We start from the raw sequence: 18,140 nt of genomic DNA on the forward strand, positions 1-18,140 counted from the left end.
AACTCAACCTTCCCAGGTAAGGGACATATCTGAGCTTCTTAGAGATAATACAAATATCAACAATATCATACAAATTTTAACGGAAATATAGGGGAGTGGAATTAGAACCAAAACATGCATTGTTTCGGAAAAATTCAAACAATCTTATATTTTTCTAAAACTTTTTTTGTTAGTTTATATACATGTTAAAGTAAAAAGTTCTACTCGCAGATTTGGCCGCTAATTGTTTATTAATTGTTTAAACAATAACAATTGTTTTGTATAAATAATTTTAAAAATATCGTTAAATTCATCATTTTACTTTGATCAAATATGTTTCTATTTTGTTTTTTATTATGCCGAATCCGAATATGGTCTTGCAAACTGAAAATTCTTATACAGGAGCTCTTATACAGTGTGTCTGCATAACTAGAAACCACCTGGAAAACTTTTTTATTATCAATTTTACGAAAAAAAGTTATTCTTAATAAAATGCTCTGGACAGTCAAAAATCTAAAACTCAACCATCAGATATCAAATTTTATCAATTTTATACGAGTTATGTCAAAAATATGAATTTCGTTAAAGAGTAAAGTACCTTTATATTCCAGAATATCAAAAAATGCTATTATGAAAAGTTGTTTGAAATCAGAAACTATGTCTAAATATACAATTACGTCATTCTAATCGAAAAAGAAAATTCAATTTTTTCTCAAATTACGGATACTCATCATCTTTTTATTACAATTATGATAACTATTTTATTATCACTTTTACGAAAAAAAGTTATTCTTCATAAAATGCTCTCCCTGGTCTAAAATCTAAGATACAACCATCAGATGTCAAACTTTTTTAATTTTATACGAGGTATGTAAAAAATATGAATTTTTCTTAAGAGTTAAGTGCCTTTATTATTCACAATATTTTAATTAGAAGGATGTAATTAAACACTAAAACAAATTTTTTAATTCCAAACAACTTTTCTTAATAACAATTTTCGATATTGTGAAATGTAAAGGTACTTTACTCCTGAGTGAAATTCATATTTATTGACATACCTCGTATAACATTATTTAAGTTTGATATTTGATTATTGCATCTTAGATTATATACGATGCAGAGTATTTTATAAAGAATAACTTTTTTCATAAAACTGATAATAAAAAAGTTATCAATAGGTACCAAGTTACGCAGACATACTGTATAAGAGCTAAAAAATTTTGTTTGCTGAACATTTATTATTGGTGAAGCTTATTATTAAATGTATTTTAGGTAAATTTTACAGAAAAAAGTTTTGATCACATTGTATAAACATTTTTGAGCTGGTAATTTTCGGTTTTTGTATTACATTTTTGTTACCTTTCTTAATTTTTTAAAAAGAAATAGTTTATTTCATTTCTAAAGTAAAATAATTTAGTGCATTTTAAAGATTACATCCTAAGCTTTAAAGAAGCACTTATAAAACTGTAATAGATCTGTTCAAACTTGAGTAATACCGTCTTAAAGTGGTGGTAATTCTGTAAAACTACGAAGATTTTAAAAATTCCATTTTTTGAGACGTCATATCATTTGAATTAAATTTTTGAGTTTTTTTTTAATGAAACATCATTTACTAAGATGCTTGAAAGGCAAGTTTTGCAAAATTGAGAGTTTTATAAGAAAAATTGTATTAGTTACACATTTTTAAATCATTTTTAAACAAAATTCATGTAAGGCTCATTTTCCGCCCACACCGTACTTATGCCCATACATTTTATTTCTGTCTATTATAACCATAAGATAGCTTAATTATTCTTCTTTCATGTTCAATTTGTAAAATTTCATTTGATCCATTAGTTAAAGAATAACATTAAAATAACTCAACCGTGCACTTCGCCGTACGTTAGTTTACAGTGCACCAATGTGTGTGAGATGGGTGACTTTAGCGTTATAAATAAAAAATTATAGAAGATACAGATTTAATTTTAGAAAATTCTTTATATAAGGTTTTTTTGTAAAATTTTCTGAATTTTTCAATGGTCAAGTCAGTTTTTTTCTAAAATTTATATTTTCGGAGTTATTTAAAAAAAACATCTAATTTCGTAGTTCATTTGTTTAATAAAAAATGAAGCATCCACTTTTGGAGTAGAACTGTTTGATAATATGTTATTTATTAAACATTTCTTAATGAAATTACAAAAAGTTCTATCTTGTTTGATTTTTTCCGAAGTGAAAATGTATATGCACTCCCCTAATAGGAATAAAAGACATTTCATTGTATCACAGATTCTTCAGGTATACTTTTTGTTAGTACATATGTATTTACTTAATATTACAATCTCTTTTTATTTTTAATATGTATTTTCCATTGTGGTCGTTTATAACCCCAATGGTTCGGGCGACATTAAATTTAAAAAATATATGTTGGCGATAAAATTTTGTATGCATTAAGGCAGTAAAGACTCCTTATCGAACTCGTCTGTTACTCGCCTCGCTCGCTACGCTCGCTCTTCTCGTAATATCAGACTCGTTCGATAAAGAGTCACTTTACTGACTTGGTACATAAATAACTATTAATCAAAAGTCGATATTACAATCAAACAGCGGTTGTATGGGTGGAAGATAGTGAGGACAAACCAAGTGGAAATTCAAAGAGGAGTCAGACAGGGATGCGTGCTGTCGCCAAAATATATTTAATATGTACTCCCAACTAATATTTCAGGAGGCACTACGGAAAAGAATTGAAGGTGTAAGGATTGGAGGAAGCATCATTAGATAAAACGAAATACATGGTGATCTCGAAAACCCCTGTTGACAACATACATTTGACATTGGAGGGTAAACCGTTATACAGGGTCGACAAGTATAAATACCTCGAAGTAAGTATAAATTCACAGTTAGATCAAGATGAGGAGATAAAGGTCAGAATAGAAATAGCTCCAAAAGGATCTATAAAATACAAGTTAATGTTTACAAATAAGAAGTATGGCCATAAGATTGAGGTTAATCCAATGTTATGTTTGGTCGCAACTGCTATATGAGGTAGAAGCTTGGACTCTGAAAGCCCAATCCGTCAAAAATTGGAGGCATTCGAAATGTGGCTATATATGCGTATTCTGAAAATTCCTTGGACAAAAGTCTCAAACGAAGAAGTATTAGGACGAATTGGACATGGCAGGAAGCTTATGAACACAATTAAAATAAGACAAACATCGTATCTGAGCCATATACTTCCGAAACGATCAATACTCTCTGCTACACGGCATCATGCAAGAAAGAGTAGAGGGAAGAAAGGACTTGGGAAGACAGAAGAAATCTTGGCTGAGGAATATTAGAGATTGGACTAGATATTTCACGTTGTAGAAGATAGAGACAGAGCCTATTTTACTTAAAAATCAGGCCCAAAGCACTACACAATTTTCGGGCCCCTAAATATAATTTAATAATGATAGAAAAATTTTTAAATGTATTGATTATTTAATAGAAATATAGTTGCACCAGAAATTTAAATTTTTATTAACAATAAATAAAATTTATACTTAAACAATTAAACATTGATTAATAATTATAACTCATTGTTACCATTTATCATTTGCTGTTCGTAAAATAATTTTGAAAATTAATTTTGTTATTGTAATACAAATTTTTTTTTGGTGACCTTTCCGAGCCCCATTACACTGCGGGCCCGAGGTAGGTGCCTCACGGGCCTAGTGGTAAAATAGGCCATGGATAGAGAAACGTTTAAAGACATAATACGACATAGACATAATATATAAAATGTCTATGATCTCAAGACGTTAATAGTTATTTATGATATAAGTATAAGTGTTAAAAGTACAATTTAAAGGCACGCATGTGAAAGTTTACAGAATGAGCGAAGCGAATTCTGCAATTCACATGAGTGCCTTAAATATGTACTTTTTAACACGTATAGCATACAATATTTTTTTTACAAACGTTATAAATTTATAAAATACAATATTTTTGTTCATTACTGAAACCATAAAACCTATGACACGTAAAAGGTAGAACTGGTTGTCTACACTCGAGGGGAATGTCTAAAAATTCTTAGAGAAAATATTATACCGTTAAATAAACTTTTTTTTCTACAAACGTGTTAAAAATGCAATAATACAGTTTAAATTAAATTTTAAAAAACCTTTTAAACCACCTTTTTCAAAGTTGTACTATTAAAATTAATGTTAATAAATGAAATATAAATATTTTGACGTTTCACAATTTGACAATTCACTTTTAACTGGAGTGCCTTAAAATTTTTAAAGCACTAGTGCTTTAAAGTGGCATTTTTAACGCTCCAATGGAGTGCTAAAAATTGCATTTTTAACACGGTTGTAGACAAAAACTTTTATTTGGCAGCTAACAACTATTAACTTATGTCATGTCAAGTTTCAGTTCCATGCAGAAGTAGGGAATACAGGGCCAAGAGCACGCCAAATAGAACTCTATTTTGCTGACGTCACAAAAAAATTTCATAATGGGAGAATCGACGGTTGCTAGGCAATGTGACGTCACTAAAATATAATTCTATTTGGCGTGCTCTCGCACCAGATGCTTTTGTTCATACCGATGTTCTGAACCCAACTATGCAGCCTTAAGGTACGTATCCATACGGTGGTGCTCCGTGCTCGGTGTAGCTGCTCAAATGGATAAGCAGACGCTCCCATACATATAAACTGCAAACCGGTTGAATCGAAGAGGGTGAGCGCCGAGCGGCGAGCACCGACGTATCCACTATGTGGAGCTGCTACACCGAGCAAAGAGCACCACCGTATGGATACGTACGTTAATATGGTATTGTCATCTTTATATTTTTCACAATTTTAAATTTTATGTTGTTCTGAAGCTATTTTCTTGTGGCATTTTTACAATTTTAACTATTTAGAATGGGAAATAAGCCACAATATTATTAAAAAATGATTTTTATTAACGTTACGACGCCCAAATCGGGTGCCGTTGTCAAAATACAAAATACTATTAATATAAACAAAAATGTTGTTGCTTAGTAAAAAAATTCTTCTAATAATTTATTTAATTTGACTCATTTATATCGGCAATTCAGATACATATGATACATTTTAAAGTAGAAGACTTTAAAATGATATTGCCAATATTTATGAGTTGCGTTCCTGGGACGACTTTACTGAAAGATAGTTCATTCGATTACATGAAATCAACCCCAACTCAAGAATATCCGTCACAAAAAAATCATAGCATGTGATCTGTCTTTAAAAAGACAACCACATGCAACGGTGACATTAAAATTCTCGCGTTAGAGATCTCATAGTAAATCACGAGGGAAAACCAGGAAAAACCTCGTGATACTATATATGAATTGCCGATATAAATGAGTCAAATTAAATAAATTATTAGAAGAATTTTTTTACTAAGCAACAACATTTTTGTTTATATTAATAGTATTTTGTATTTTGACAACGGCACCCGATTTGGGCGTCGAAACGTTAATAAAAATCATTTTTTAATAATATTGTGGCTTATTTCCCATTCTAAATAGTTAAAATTTTAAATTTTATTTATTGATAAAAACTGTCGACCAAACCCTATAAATACCCGCTCCTACGCCACAGCACTCGTGATATGTACGAGGGCACAAATAATGATGACGATGCCAAGTCGCCCTTTGATGGCTATTGACTGTAATGAGTGTGCCTTGACAGGGTTAAAACCACCACGGAAACTTTGTTTCAAATTGTTTGCTGCCGACTTGCGTCTGTATTCTCTATTGCTCTTCCTACGCTTTGGTCTGGCTTGATTTTGGATTTTCGGGTCCATTAATGACGAACTGCTTAACATATTATTTGGTTAAGAATATTTGAGGAGGATCTACAATAGACAATGACACTATGTTTCTAAGAGAAAGGAAATTTCTAAGAGACATTGCTGCATTTTAATTGACAAGCTTTTATTTTTCGTTTTGGCTTTATTCATTATTATGTTTTTTCTTGGTTGTTTTTGAAGTTATACTTCTTTAGGCGCGATTGAGAGTAAAATTTCATAATACTGCGCGCATGCGCACACAGACAGTATGGCGCTTAGTTGCTATCTTTCAAGTTATGTATAAATATATCAGTGCAAGAAAAGGTGTGAAAATAATATATTAGTGTTTTTAGTAAATATATTTATTATGATTTTTGTGTCTTTGGATTTGTCTTCCTCAGGAGTAAGATGAGTATTATTAAAACATTTTATTGTATATTTATTCACCTTGTCTGTTTGTTACCGTGAATTGTCATTAGGTACGTCCGAACCGATACAGACACAGTCCTCGTAGCGTACTTGGTATAGCATTCGGCCAGAGATCGAGAGGTCTTGAGTTCGAATTCGGAGCAATCCTATACTTTTTTTTTATTTTTTTGAAAGCGGTAAGCACAAAATTAGTTTGGTGTTTAAAAAAATTAAAACAAACTGTTTAAAGTATATTTATTTTTAAGAAATCATATAAGAGAAGTATAACTTCTTACGTGCGTACAAAGTACACACACATTCTTTTTTTTATTTGAAGGAGAGTGTACAGTTAAAGCATGTAGATATGCGAAAATATTAAAAGAGCACTGTAATACAGGTGTGATCCAAATATATTAGGATAGATAATTAAATGTTATACAGACAATTGCTAAATCAAGTTTATAAAAGGCTTACCTACCCATGTAAGTGTTTTTTTGACTCTGACATTGATAATCGTCACATATGCAGGTTTCTCAAGCGGTGGTTTATTGTGGGTGAAACCACGATGTCTTGTTTGTCTGTCTTTCGCGGATACACGTGTACACGTCACTGTTTACGTTTTAAACTAGTTTACAAGGGGAAAATGTTTATTACTAATTACTAGAGGCTGAATCAAAGAGCTTCGCGGTTCTGTTTTTGTTGAGCTAATCGTTATCACATAGAGGATACAAGAGTGAAAAAAGCGTCTTTTCTGACCGGAAGTCAGAATCATAGAGAACTGCGGTGGTCAACAGTCAAGAGAGATTCACGTCTGTTCACTTCTAAAGTTAAGTATCAGAGAGAGTTAATTTTCGTTTACATTGCTCAAAAATGTCTGTATTTCTAAAGGATTGGGACAGAGTCAGTAGTAAGAATGATTAATAAAGGTTGGCTTAAGTGATGATTTAGAATTTGATAGGGTGAAAAATATAATATTACTTTTGAGATAATTGGACAGAAATATTCAAACGAATTACAAGCTGCCACTACATACTTACAGAGATATTCCGGTGGTGATGTTGACGGAATTAATTGAAAACGATAAGAATAATGTAACAAAACGAACGGTAAATATTTTATTTATTTTGGTAACAAAAAATGTGTTTCGTTTAGGTCTCGGAAAAGGGTCTATTGTTAGTGAGAACGGTCGGTGTGTGTGAATCGTTCACATGCTGAGTAGTGACTGAAAAGAAAGCCACAAACGATAATATGTTTGTGTTTCTTTCCTCTGACCAGATGAGCAATAAATCATTTAGGTCTGACGTATACTTTTGCAGTTTTAAGAAAACAATTTCGAATGCATTAAGTGAGTTGTTGACATAATTGTCTGATATGGTAATTAATTTATGGGGGTGCAGTTTGTTAAACCGCATAAACGAAAAACAGATGGTGAAGGATACATTCAGTTTCGTAAAACCATGTCCCTCTTAACATCTGGTTTGTATTTACATGTGAATTTTGAATGACTAATGTTGTTTCGTTTTTGAGAAAAAATAATTAAAAATTAAGACAATAAAATTAGCAGAAATAGTAATTATAGCGTATCGCTATAGAGGATATATGGTGGAGGGGGACTCCGATTAAATATATTAGATAGTTAGTGATAATATACGAAAAATTCTCACAAAATTAGTTATTAAATATTTATTATTCAAAAGATTAGTTCTATCCTTATACTTTTACCTAGGATATACCTAGCCGCAAATTTCAGGGAAGAACGCTAACCCATTCTATTGTGAATAGTTTAGTATGATACGGACACTATAGGTGCAATTCCAATCGGGACGACAGGACCGGGCTTTCTTTTTTGAATTCCAAGTCACGTAAAAACGCATCACAAAGACAGTCCGAAAATAGTCCTCGGAAAAGACAACATTACTCGCAATGTCTCATCTGTCGTAGAACACAGTCAAAGAATAGTCGGCGCAGAAGACACAAGTACTCAAGTGCTCGCAGTGTGTCATCTTGTAGTGGTAGTGTATTCCAAGTGCTTACTTGCAGACCTATAAAGTTGAAAGTTCGGTCCGCTAGTACCAATAACACTCATTAATCTTAAACTGTACGCTTGAATTGTAAGTGGTTCCTCGCACAATTAGTGGAAGCTGTAATTGAAGTCACAGGTTTGCGGCATATCTAGGCAAGAGATGCCCAGAAAACCAGCAGACAAGGTAAGAGCACAGCATGTCTTATGAGCTCGTATAGTATTTACTGGTAAAAGCCTTAAGAGAGACAGATCAGACTATATTAACAGACCAGAAACAATAGTTCCTGGTCATTTTCATTGGTGTAGCGTGCTGGGACCTACCTTGTATCTCTTGTTTACCGCAGATATACCTCCAACTCTTCAGAAACCACTAGAGGAGAGACCACCTACAGAAGAAATGATGCTAGGAACATTTGCCGACGATACTGCAATCCTAGCCTCACACACAGACCCTATTTATGCCTCGCATCTCTTTCAAGCGTATCTAGACAGAGTATAAGTTTGGTTTTTGGAATGGAAAATTAAAGTCAATGAAGGAAAATCTATTCATGTTACATTTACAACACGAAGAGGAACTTGTCCTCCTGTAACTTTAAACAATCACCTATTACCATCAGCCAACGAGGTAAAATATCTTGGTATTCATTTGGACAGAAGTCTCACATGGAGGAAACATATCTGGACCAAGAGAAAGCAACTAGGTCTCCAATTCAGAAACATGTATTGGTTAATGGGCTGTTCATCAAGACTATCTCTGGATAATAAATTGCTGCTCTATAAGGCAATACTTATGCCAATCTGGACATATGGGTTGGAACTATGGGGAACAGCCAGTCACTCCAACATCGAAATCATCCAACGCTTCCAATCAAAAACCCTCAGAACCATCACTAATGAACCTTGGTACATTAACAACAGAATTATTCATCGAGACCTTAAAATGGATATGGTACAAGAAGTCATCACAAAACGTAGCGCTGCATACATTGCCAAGTTGGAGGATCATGAAAATCAGTTTGCACTTAACCTCCTAGACCAGCCGTACTCAAACTGTGGTACGCGTACCACTGGTGGTACGCAAAGCACTTTTAAGCACTTTTAAGGTGGTACTCTATAAACTAGAAGAAACGAAGAATTTTAATAAAATTTACCAACAAATGTTATCTTTTACGTTGTGCATGGCAACGCTGCGAGTTTGAAACCACAAGCGCGTAATGTCTTATTCATTGTTGGCAACACTGGAATCGCGGCAAACTGTCACCGCCCTTGATTCACATCATCACGTATCACGTCATCAGTTTCCTCGTGGCCGTAAGTCGTTGTGGTTGGTTTTGTCGAAACTAGTAATTTGCTGTTACTGATTCGTGCTAATTTTTGTATATAAAAAATGGATAAGTGGCTTAAAAGAGACAACAGAACATCTGAAAATCCCGGTCCATCGAGCTCCACTTCAGAGTCGGAGTCTATACAGGGTGATGACAAAAAGAGTTCTTTCAAAAAAATAAAAGTGGCGGTTAGGAAATATGATCCTGAATACATTAATATGGGATTTACATTCACGAATATAAATGATGAGCCAAGGCCCCAATGTGTAATCTGTTCGGAAATTCTTTCTAACCAGTGTATGAAACCTTCGCTATTAAAACGCCACTTCAATACAAAACATTCAGTGTTGGAAAATAAACCTAAGGATTACTTCGTTCGGAAGTTAACGGAGATGAGAGGCACAAAAAAATTAATGTCGAATTTCACTGGCAGCAACCAAAAAGCAGTAGAGGCATCGTTCCTCGTGAGTTTAAGAATTGCGAAGTGTGGAAAAGCTCATACAATCGGTGAAGAACTAGTTCTGCCTGCCGCACAAGATATGGTAACGTGTATTTTTGGGGAGAATTCAGGTAAACAGCTTAATATTATACCATTATCCAATGATACCGTACGTCGTAGGATTGAAATAATGGCATTAAATGTTAAAGAAAAATTGATAAACCGGATAAAAAATAGTATTTTCTTTGCAATACAACTGGATGAAAGCACAGATGTAACAAACTATGCTCAGCTTATGGTTTATGTGCGATATATATTTCAAACCAAAATCGAAGAAGAATACTTATTTTGTGAGGCTTTAACGGAACGAACTACTGCCGATGAAATATTTAAGAAAATCAATGATTTTTTTGTGGAAAATGGACTAGACTGGAAACAATGCGTTGGTTTCTGTTCGGATGGTGCCCGAGCCATGACAGGAAAATACGGAGGTGTAACTGCCAAAGTAAAACTGGTTGCAGAAAATTGTGCTTTTACCCATTGTAGTATCCACAGAGAAGCTTTGGTAGCAAAGCGAATGCCCGATGAATTTAAACATGTTCTCCATGAAGCCGTTCAGATAGTCAATTTCATAAAATCTCGAGCCTTAAACTCGCGTTTATTTTCAAAACTATGCTCTGAAATGGGGAGTGATCATATTCAGTTATTGCTACACACAGAGATAAGATGGCTATCAAAAGGAAAAATGTTGAACAGATTATTCGAGTTGCGTTCTGAAGTACATGTGTTTTTAATGGAAACCAATTTTGAACTGCGTGATCGGTTATTAGATGAATTGTGGCTCACAACACTAGCTTACTTAACAGATATATTTAATCGATTAAATGACCTAAACTTAAGCTTACAAGGTAAATCACATAATCGATTTTCTGTAAACGACAAAATAAATTCTTTTATCAAGAAATGTTATATGATGAAAAATAGTGCTTCAAACAAAGACTTGCAATCGTTTACCAATTTAGAAAATTTTGTGGTTGAACATGAAATAAAGATTAAAGATGATCTTATTTTTAACATAAAACAGCATTGTCAAATGCTAATTGATAGTTTTAAAGAATATTTTGACGAAGACTATGCTCAGTTTCTTTGGATACGACAACCATTTATTTTGGATAGCATTCCTGAAACATTAAAACAGGATGAAAAAGAGTCTTTAATAGAACTATCTTGTGATGGGGGCTTGAAAATAGAGTTTTCAAAATTAGAATTAGCTGAATTCTGGCTAAATATTAAAAATGAATATCCAGCCTTATCAGAAAAAGCATTGTTATTTTTACTTCCTTTTACGACGACCTACCTGTGTGAAACTGGATTTTCTGCTATGCTACAAGTGAAAAATAAATTTCGCAGTAGGCTTAATCTTGATCCAAATTTACGAATGAAACTAAGCACAATTGATCCTGATATCGATTCACTTGTTGTAGCTATGCAGAACCATCCTTCTCACTGAAGTTTTGTACTGGGTTAGACTCTTAAGTTTTATTTTGTAACATTTATAATGCTCTTTTTTAAATAAATACATTTTTGCCAAAATTAGTAAACGTTATTATCTAATTTTTTAATAGGTGGTACGCGATTGACGCAGAATTTATGTAAGTGGTACGTGTAAAAAAAAGTTTGAGAATCGCTGTCCTAGACAATTCCCAAGAACAGCGTAGGTTAAAAAGGTTCAAACCATTGGACTTACCATTTAGAGTAAACTTTTAAACTAATTAGTTAGTAGTTATGAAATGTAATTATTTTGTACACAACTTTATAAAAATTGTACTTTGATTTTGCCAGTGGGTAAAATCTTTCTTGTCCTTAGTCAATGTAATTACTTTTGTTTATTGTTGACACTCAACAGATTGCAAAATACTTTTAAATAAAAAAAAATTTCATTGGTTGTAGTGTTAGTAATATCTTTTATTATTATTTATGTTTCATATATACATATTTACATACCTCATATGTATCCTTTTGTTAAATTTTAGTATAGTAGTAGACAACATCTAAATACCCACTACGATGTAAAATCGATATTGATGGGAAAATAATAAAGCAGGAAGCAAGGTTTAGATATCTGGCAATAAATATAACTAATTATGGAGATGTTGAAGAAGAAGTACGACAATAAAGCTTAAAAGCAAGTAAAGCGGCGGGATCTCTTAATGACACAATCTGGAAGAACAAACACCTAAGACAAAACACAAAAACAAGAATCTATAAAGCAGCAATTAGACCTATATTGACATACACGGCAGAGACAAGACCTGACACATCTAAAACGAGACGACTAGTGGAAACAACAGAGACGAAAATACTTTTACGAATACTAGGGAAAAGTCTGTTGGATAGGGAGAGAAGCGAAAACATAAGAAGAACATGCAATGTAGAAGACATACATGGATGGGTGACAAAACAGAAACAGGAGTGGAACGAACACATTAGTAGAAGGGCAGAGGATAGGATAGTACGAATAGCACATGATAAGTCACCAAATGGATGAAGAAGTATTGGCAGACCAAGAAAAAGATGGTGCGATAATTTAAACAATTTAAGAGGCTAACATTGAAGAAGAAACAGGCTTTAAAGCCTACATACAAAAAGAAAAAGAAGATAACTGACTAGATTTAAGCCTTTTAAGAAGCAGTCCCACCGGTATCTTAAGTATACAGCTAATTACCTTTTCTCAGCGAACTAGCACCTACGGAACCTGAAATTGATTAATAATGTCACACACGTGCGGTCTATTTACCAGCCTCCCCAGAGTTAGGTTCTCCCAACGGTTAGTATTGAATTTGCATTGAAAAAATAATTTTTTAACATTTGTAATTGTTCTTGTTTATTTTTTTTGCAATCGAAGTTTTTTCTTGCTGATATTTAATTTGTCAATATGTAGTATCTTTGGTAAAGGTCATTTATCTTCGATACGCCAGTCAGTGAACTTTACAAAATTAGTTCTTTAATCGACACCCGTTCATCCATACAATTTTTAATGCGAAAGTCGTTATTCAGGGCCCACTTAAAATTTAATCGGAAGAAAAAGCAGTGCTGGGATTAATGATCCGGATTGAAAGTGCTTAAGGTCCGACAATAATTATAACTAGTGCATTAGCTCTCTGAAGTGTCTCTAATGAGAGAAGAGGGCCCTCCTCGAAGGAGCTTTTTAAATATTACTGCCATTCGCCATTAGACGATCGGCAGATAAGGGGGGATTAAGTCAGAAAACTTTCCAGAGATATTCGCAGTTTTATTTGCTCAATTTGTAGATTTTCCTAAGATTGGAAAATTTCAGTCGATTAGTCTTCGCAAGGTTTCTTTGTCTTTCGAGAAAGGGGAAAATGCGAAAGTTGTCAAGCAGAAAGAAGTTTATACAAAAACATTGATTATTAAAAAGTTTTTTCACAATAGCCCAGTCGCTAGGAGTTTGATCTCTAAAATCAAGAGGAACAAGCTGGATTTTGCTGAGAATGTCAACTTTGGGACCCTAAAAAAGATGTAAAAATGTTATCCTACTCCCGAGCTTCCCCCTAAAACTCTGCCCCTCGCAGAGAGCGACGGAAAACAGTATATATATAAATATTTTTTTTGAGTCCCTTTTACTTTTTAGTGTCGGAACTGACACGTATTTTGACGTGTGTACAAATGTGGACCATTGTTTCTTATTATATGCTCATCCGCTTGCTTTTGCTATGCAGTCCAGGGCGGATCTGTTTTGAGATGGACGTTGAGAGGTGACTCTAATTTTTGTGCAAAAATTGCTTGGAAATAATCCACATAATAATAATTGAGTTATCCTCCCACTCAAAAAGGTCCGGAACATTGTTTAAATAATCAAAATGTCAAAAAGTGAAGGAAAAATTCGATTTTTTTCTTCGTTTTTTGACTAAAACTTTAAAAGTACTCACTTCCGAGAAAAGTTGCACAAAAATAAAAGTTGCGTAATTAAATTTTCTACAATATAAGTTTGGTTAAAAATTTTTAAACTTGTTACCCTTGTTGCAAAATAGCAATAACTGCGAAAAAAAACATAAAAAAACAAGTATTTGCATTTTACGTTTTTCAGCAATTGCTGCTACACTTAGGACCTACACATTTCACAAAGAAAAACTTTATGACATGATAAAACAATATTGTAAATTTAGTTAAGATCGATTCAATAGATTTTGCAAAATAAATTTTGCAATCCAGCTTTTGAAAAAAAAAATCATTTTTTCAAAATGTTGCTGGACTGAAAATAAAGCAGGTTAAATTTTTTTTACAAATAGAATAATACTGTACCTTTCATTTGCATCTTGCAAAATTAAAATCGGTTAACTACCATGACGACAGGAATTTTTTTAAATAAACATTAATTTTTGGTGCTACGCGCAGGACAGCGGTGTTCGATTCACACAAGTTGATTTCCACCAAAATTTCTTCCAATCTTTATCTAATATATTATTTTCTTACTCTATATTATGTTGTATATTCATATTTTAATTCCACAAAAATCAAACTAATTTGTTTATTGTTTCTGAAAAATTGTTTAAACAATTGCATATGTTTAAAAATAATACACTTTTATTTTATAAGTTAAAATATATGAGCAAAGAAAGTTTTTGCTAAAAAAAGTGTTATTTCAAAGGACAAGGTATTTGTTTTTATTTTGCAATAAACAAATGTATTTATTTATTTCGAAATGTATTAAAAACTAAAATTTATCAATCATTATCAAAGCTCATTGGAATGCCCAATCAGAGCGAACGTATCCGCTGTCCTGCGCGTAGCATCAAAAATTAATCTTTATTTAAAAAAAATTGTGACGCCGTGGTAGTTAATCGATTTTAATTTTGCAAATTGCAAATGAAAGGTACAGTATTCTTTTATATGTAAAAAATCAACTTGCTGTCTGTTTTATTTTCAGTGCTGCAACATTTTGCAAAAATGAATTTTTTTTGCGAAAGCTGAATTGCAAAATTTATTCTGCAAAATCTATTAAACCGATCTTAATGAAATTTACAGTATCGTTTTATTATATCATAAAGTTTATCTGGGTAAAATACGAAGGTCCTAAGTGTAGCATAAATGGTTCAAAAACGTAAAATGCGAATACTTGTTTTTTTTTATGGTTTTTTCGAAGTTATTGATATTTTGCAACAAGGGTGACAATTTTTAAAATTTTAAGTTAATCCTATATTGTAGGAAATTTAATTACGCAACTTTTATGTCGCTACAACTTTTCTCGAAAATGAATACTTTTAAAGTTATAATCAAAAAACCAAGAAAAAAACCGATTTTTTCTTTAATTTTTTGACATTTTGATTATTTAAACAATTTCAGCAATTCCAGAGTTATTTTCAAGCAATTTCTGCAAATAAATATGAGTTACCTCTCGACATCCAAATGTACTAATATTTTTATAGATGCATGGTCTAATGGTTTTACCACTCCTTTGAATGATTTTCGCGATTGCTGTATGATACAGCCTGTATCCTAATCTTCTCTAGGTCTTCCTTTATTACTTTTCTTTTGTATCCTGGCTTCCCATATTTTCTTCACCGGTATGTTGTTTTTCCATATGTCCTTACCAACTTAGTTGTTTTTCTTTAATATTCTGTATAATGTATTTCTTATTGTCACTCCTCTAACTCTTCGTAAATATTTCATCTCTAGGCCTAGGGTTGGTATCTTTGTCTTTAGTTTTCTTGTTAATATTTATGATTCGCAGCCATATATGTAAGTACTGGTCTATATATGGTACACAGTTAATTTGGTTTTCGTTGTAGTTTCTATTTTGTTTAAGAAGTTATTTTTTATTACATGGAATAGTTTTGATATTTTACTAATTCTTTCTTCAACACCTTTTCCTGTTTTCCATTATTTTCAATTGTAATGCCCACTTGGAAACGGTTCATTTTTTCTATTTCCTCTCTATTAATTTGTATATTTATTACAAGTTGTTCTTGCGAGATTACCATTATTTGTTTCGTCTCTTCATTCTTCATACCATGTTTATACAATGCGTTATTTCACGTCTGCAGGTTATTTTGCAAGTCTTCCTCTTTTTTGACATAACTACGTCATCTTCGAATGTATATTCCGAAACGCTTACAATTTGGAGATTTCTGTAAACTATATGCCATTTCTTTAGTTTTAGTGTAGAATCTTCCATGATCCTTTGCTCGTGGATCAAGTTAGTGCAAAGGACCGTGAAATAAGAAAGGGTGATTGGATGCCTAAACCCAATGCTATAGTCAAAAGAACTATCTAATCAAAGAAAACATCTCATGTTTAAAAGTATAGTGCTCTATGGATGCAAAACATGGCAACTTACTAAATCCCTGGACCGACGCCTACTTACATTGGAAATGGACTTCTGGAGAAGATCGGCTAGAAAATCAAGGCTCCAAACAATACAAAATGACCAAATCAGAAATATAATGGAAGTCAAGTCAACCATCATAGACGAAATTCAAAAGAGACAACTGATCTGGTATGGTTATGTAGAAAGAATGGACGACGACAGGCTGCCAAAACAATTTTTTAAATGGACGCCAAGGGAAAGAAGGAAGAGAGGAAGACCAAAACAATCCTGGCTAGGCGGCATTCAGAAGGCAATGTCGGAAACGAACCTTCACCCTGGCGAATGGAACGACCGACTAAGCTGAAAACTGGGAACCGGAAGGCAAAGAACGCTATAAATAACCGGGATAATAATAATCTTCCATGATCGCATCTATAGAGATGTTGAAGAGGGTTGGGCTCATGACACTTCCTTGCCTTAGCCTTTCAGCTGATTCGAATTATATTGATTTCATGTTTTTATGTATTATGTAGTTAATATTTCTCTTATATAGATTTTTGATGATTTCAACTAGTTTTTCCTCAACACCTCTTCTAATCAAGCTGTCCCACACAGCTTGTCGTTTTACCCTGTCGAATGCGTTTTCCAGGTCTATGCTATGAAGGCCGTATAAGTATGCTTTGTTTTTAGACAGCAACGTTTTTTCAATTACGTGTTTACCGTGAAAATATTATCTTGTACTCATGGCAACGTTCTTTTCTAAAGCCACTTTGTGCTTCATTTAAAGTATCTGTAATGTTTTTGAGCTTCTGTTCTGATAGTGTTTCAAATACCTTGAGTGACGAGCACAACAGGGTAATTCCTCCATAGTTGTTACAGTTTTTGGGGTGTCCTTTCTTATACACTCACGTGCAAAAAAATCGATCCACTTAAAAATTTGGCCAATTTGATGTCACGAATTTCCTAAACCCGTTGTCCGATTTAAGTGATTTTTTACCATGATATAGCCTTATTCATTAACAATAACAATATCGCTGTAATAATATTGTTGCTAGACAGGTAAACTGTCGTTGTATACTGGGTGTACGAATAAAACTATGTATATCTTTTTCTCAAAGTTCGCATCACCCTGTGGACTATTCTAGCATTTATAAAATAAAATACTGAAATTAATACCCAACTATAGCCACAGGTCTTCTTAACATTCTGTTTTTATATTCATTCGCTTATGTTGGATAATAAAAAAGTTAGGTCCTTTAACAACTGGCCATGTTCGTCATCAGTACAGGGTGTTTCTAAATAAGTGCGACAAACTTTAAGGGGTAATTTTAGGTCCGCAAACGCTTCGTTTAAAAGATACGGGATGTTCAATTTTTTTTACAAACTGACGAATTATTTATTGCGTTAAAACGAGTTGAGATATGCAAATCAAATTTGGTGGGTTTTAAGACGTAGCTTTGAAATACAACTAAGAATTTAATATGTATTCACCATTGGAGCGCAAACGGGTATTATGACCGATCATATTACCCGTATGTACGCCAATGGTGAACATTAAATTCTCAATTGTATGTCAAAAAATGTGCAATAACTAGGTACGTCTTAAAACACACCAAATTTGATTTGCATATCTCAACTGGTTTTAAAGCAATAAATAAATCGTCAGTTTGTAAAAAAAATTGAACATCCCGTATCTCGGAAACTAAGCGTTTGCGGACATATGATTATAAAGCAACTGTCCTTATTTGCTCATGTAAAATTACCCCTTTAAGTTTGTCGCACTTATTTAGAAACACCCGGTACCGATGACGAGCATGGCCAGTTGTTAAAGTACCTAACTTTTTTATTACCCAACATAAGCGA

The 18,140-nt window shown here is 33.0% G+C and overlaps 1 protein-coding gene across 1 annotated transcript in view; it reads right to left on the minus strand.

The window, feature by feature from the left end:
• Positions 1–18,140, minus strand: part of LOC126881763 (protein prickle-like) — a 425,582-nt gene that overhangs the window by 31,916 nt on the left and 375,526 nt on the right. The gene's annotated exons all lie outside the window — the stretch shown is intronic.

This window comes from Diabrotica virgifera, chromosome 3, assembly GCF_917563875.1.
Source record: "Diabrotica virgifera virgifera chromosome 3, PGI_DIABVI_V3a".
NCBI classification, from domain to species: domain Eukaryota; kingdom Metazoa; phylum Arthropoda; class Insecta; order Coleoptera; family Chrysomelidae; genus Diabrotica; species Diabrotica virgifera.